General features: G+C 37.5%; 1 long non-coding RNA gene across 1 annotated transcript; it reads left to right on the plus strand.

The window, feature by feature from the left end:
• The first annotated feature begins 1,572 nt into the window (after positions 1-1,572).
• Positions 1,573-4,103, plus strand: LOC107571488 (uncharacterized). Its single transcript, XR_001607192.1, has 3 exons — positions 1,573-1,659; positions 2,955-2,957; positions 4,093-4,103. It is a non-coding gene; the product is annotated as an uncharacterized lncRNA (long non-coding RNA).
• Positions 4,104-4,447: the final 344 nt, after the last annotated feature.

Consider the following 4,447-nt stretch of genomic DNA (forward strand, 5'->3'; position numbering starts at 1 on the left):
GCTGTTCACAGAGTGCTGTATCCAAGCATGTTAACAAAGTTGAGAGGAAGGAAAAAGTGTGAAAGAAAAAGATGCACCACCAACCGAGAGAACCGCAGCCTTAAGAGGATTGTCAAGCAAAATCGATTCAAGAATTTGAGTGAACTTCACAAGGAATGGACTGAGGCTGGGGTCAAGGCATCAAGAGCCACCACACACAGATGTGTCAAGGAATTTGGCTACAGTTGTCGTATTCCTCTTGTTAAGCCACTCCTGAACCACAGTCAATGTCAGAGACGTAGTACCTGGGCTAAGGAGAAGAAGAACTAGACTGTTGCCCAGTGATCCAAAGTCCTCTTTTCAGATGAGAGCAAGTTTTGTATTTCATTTGGAAACCAAGGTCCTAGAGTCTGGAGGAAGGGTGGAGAAGCTCATAGCCCAAGTTGCTTGAAGTCCAGTGTTAAGTTTCCACAGTCTGTGATGATTTGGGGTGCAATGTCATCTGCTGGTGTTGGTCCATTGTGTTTTTTGAAAACCAATGTCACTGCACCCGTTTACCAAGAAATTTTGGAGCACTTCATGCTTCCTTCTGCTGACCAGCTTTTTGAAGATGCTGATTTCATTTTCCAGCAGGATTTGGCACCTGCCCACACTGCCAAAAGCACCAAAAGTTGGTTAAATGAGCATGGTGTTGGTGTGCTTGACTGGCCAGCAAACTCACCAGACCTGAACCCCATAGAGAATCTTGTCAAGAGGAAAATGAGAAACAAGAGACCAACAAATGCAGATGAGCTGAAGGCCACTGTCAAAGAAACCTGGGCTTCCATACCCCCTCAGCAGTGCCACAAACTGATTACCTCCATGCCATGCCGAATTGAGGCAGTAATTAAAGCAAAAGGAGCCCCTACCAAGTATTGAGTACAGTAAATGAACATACTTTCCAGAAGGCCAACAATTCACTAAAAATGTTTGTTTTATTGGTCTTATGAAGTCTTCTAATTTGTTGAGATAGTGAATTGGTGGGTTTATGTTAAATGTGAGCCAAAATCATCTCAATTAACCCTTGGAGGTCGACTAACGCGGATACGCATTTTGTGGCATATTCTCCTGATAACACCGAAAACAACTTAAATTACACTTTCAGTTCTTATCTTACAGATAAGAGCAATATATCAATCGAATCTGTAAATGGTCTACTTTTATTTGTATACACACATAATAACAACAAAACTTTGTGCATTTATAAAATAAAGAAAACAAACAGGGTGCTCTGTCTGCTGCCTTGGTCTGCGTGATCTTTATTTAGAAACGCATCCATAAAATGAACTGTAACTCAGCAAATACTCAACAAAGAGACATGAGAGATATATCTATAGAAAGCTTGACATGTCTACTTTTAAACTAAGCAAGTCTTATCGAAAGCAAATATTGTGTGATAAAGTAATCCATATGAAACCAATGCGATGTCCAGTCTTTCACGTCTCCCTTCATTATCTCTAATGCGCCCACGCACTGAGCGCGCTATAGATATTATAATAATCCACGTGAAGCACCCCCGCGTGTAAACGCCCACATCACAGCAAACAAAGCAGCAAGACCTCAAGTTTTTTTAATTTTACTGTTCGCGTCGCGCTGAGAGGAATAAGACAGAATTCACCTGAAGAAGCTTTGGATTATCTCGTTATACCCGTGTCTTATGGAGTATTGACGCTGAAATGTTTGAAACAGTTTTAATTTTCGTTTGGGACTTTGGATGCATCACCGGCATCTTGCACAAGAAAGGCACACGCATGTCGTTCAGTTTTGAGTTCGCTGGAAAATCCTACCGAGTAAGTGCACAGTATAGTAATTGTAATTGAATTATTCCTAGAATATGTGGTAATATTATTTGTAGTTGATAGTGTTAAAATGTAAGAATTGGCATTCTGTTTTCTCATGAAGTATGCATACTATACTAAGGAACTATGGGGAATACACCACTGTTGCATTCGCCTGCATTCGCCAACAAATGTTTTCAATTCCGTTCAGAATCTTAGAGTAAGTGTGCATTCACCATTTTACAGATGTTACTTTCATTTGATTTAGTTACTGCATGGTCAAATATGTTTGCTATCTGGTAATTGAGTTCTTTGTTTCGATAAATTAGTACTAGTATCAGTGAACATCACAGTAATGTTAATAATGTAATTTGTGTAAACAGCATGCTTGCATTTTTATTGCAGATGTGAGAATAACAGGGCAAAGACAGCTAAAGCAAATAAGCAGCACACTCAGTCATGGAAACCAGAGACTGATGTTGACATGTTCCACAGGCTCTGAGATTCCTGCCTGCAGAGGAACCTGGACCACAGCTAAGACCATGTGATGCACACTCTCCCAAAATTATGTGATAGTTATATATTCTAAATAAACTACAAACAAAAAATAGATGCATTTATTTTTCCTCATTCTTTCTTGTAGCAATTCCCTCAGTCACACACCTGACTGAATGGCTCATTATGCAGCTCATTATGCAGGCCTTTGTCTTCTCAGGTGTGAATCACATCATTATCCATGACCAGTCACGCCCCTTCACATATTCCTTTTCTACACAAAATGTGTCTTAGAAAATGTAAATCAATATATTGTTTTCTGTGAGTAAACAAGATGATTTTCACATCATTCTGAACCAAAAACTCTAGACTTCAAGATCCAGTTGAAGTCAATACTCTTGTGAACAAATGTTCTGTATGTGTTTTATGGCCTTATTTCAGTGACTTTAAAATTTTAGTTTTTCACTAAGCACGATTAAACGTTGTTTTCTCAAAAACACAATCACGTATATACATGCTGCTCACATATTTTTGTAGCCCAGTTTGTGCTGATTATGGTACTACTAAACGTAGCCATTAAAATGTTTATTAGTAACTGAAAAAAGCACAAATTTCCTGACCTGTCAAAACTTCTCCAGGGCCCAAAACACTCTCGGACCCCAGAGGGTTAATAGAACCAAAGACTTAAACTACTTAAATCTGTGTGCATTGAATTTATTTAATACACGAGTTTCACAATTTGAGTTGAATTACTGAAATAAATGAACTTTTCCACGACATTCTAATTTATTGAGATGCACCTGTAATAGTCCACTGTATTCCCTGTAATGTTGTCTCTGTCAGGCTGTGCTGACTTATATCACTCATTGGACCAGAAGATCATATTGTAGATCAAAAGAGGGCACTGTGTAGCCATGAGAAGACCTCAATGTGATGACATCAGCTCTTATGCCATCTCCTAATTTCAAGTCTCACCACCTATATATAACTAAATGAACATGAATTCATCCACACAGTACCAGGCATCAACAATCTGACCTCAGTTATGAAAAAATAATGATTAGCTGTTTGTCATTGCTTTCAGTTTAAAGAAAAACGGTCTAACTCTCTCCATTTTCAGCTATGCCATACAGAAGAAATAACTGGGTTCCTCTATGAAAGCTTTCAGTAACAGATTTTGACATTTAAGCATCTTTTTTCCCCTTGTGTGAAAACCAGTAGTTTAAATTGGCCTCTAAAAAGAAGCCTATGCGCAATGGATCAGGGTTCCATGGACAAATGTTTTTTTCTTCTTCATAGAATTATACATGGCAACAAATATTTGATTTTAAAGAGTCTCCAGGTATTCAATATTATTTTGTACTCAAAACGTCTTAAGTAGACAGTTACCATATTAGCCAATGGGTCCAGGTTTAGTTGGCCTGCATGCAGCTGCTGGTAGATGTTGTAAACTAACCCATCTGGCAGCAATAAGCATATTTATCTACAGAGAGACATTCGATATACAACATGTATTCTGACAAAGATAGTCTTTTTTTCAGAACATTTGAAATGTCAAAGGTCAGGATAGTCAATAGTGAAGGTTTGAGACTCTGTGTGTGTGTGTGTGTGTGTGCGCGCATGTGACTGGTATTTTCTACATTATGAGGACCAAATATACTCACAAATATAGTAATACCAGTAATTTTGACCTTGTAGGGAATAGTTTTGAGAATGTAAAAATGCCTGTAGTTTTGTGTGAGAGGAAGGTTTAGGTGTAGGGTTAGGGTGCTGGGGATAGAAAATACAGTTTGTACAATAGAAAAAACATTGTGACTTTTTTTTGGTTCAGGTGGTACATAAGAAAAAATTACTTTAAATTACAACTGCCATCAGATCTATGAATCTCATCTGTTCCAAATGCAGTAATGAAATCATCAATGTCAAACTAAATATTTTAATCAAATATTCATAAGTTAATTATGTTAATTTGATAATTTAATGAATGAATATTAGTCAATAAAGAAAAATCAAGCTAAAATTCGGTTTCTCTGTATAAGTTTAGTTCCTTCTGTTTATATAAACATTGATTTTAAAAAAGTCTTAAAATGGATTGATGGAATAAAGGAAGCTGCAGTGCACATATTTAGTCATGTCAGCGGTCTTCTCTCCATTAA

This window comes from Sinocyclocheilus grahami, unplaced genomic scaffold (assembly GCF_001515645.1).
Source record: "Sinocyclocheilus grahami isolate Dianchi unplaced genomic scaffold, SAMN03320097.WGS_v1.1 scaffold1600.1, whole genome shotgun sequence".
Taxonomy (NCBI): Eukaryota; Metazoa; Chordata; class Actinopteri; order Cypriniformes; family Cyprinidae; genus Sinocyclocheilus; species Sinocyclocheilus grahami.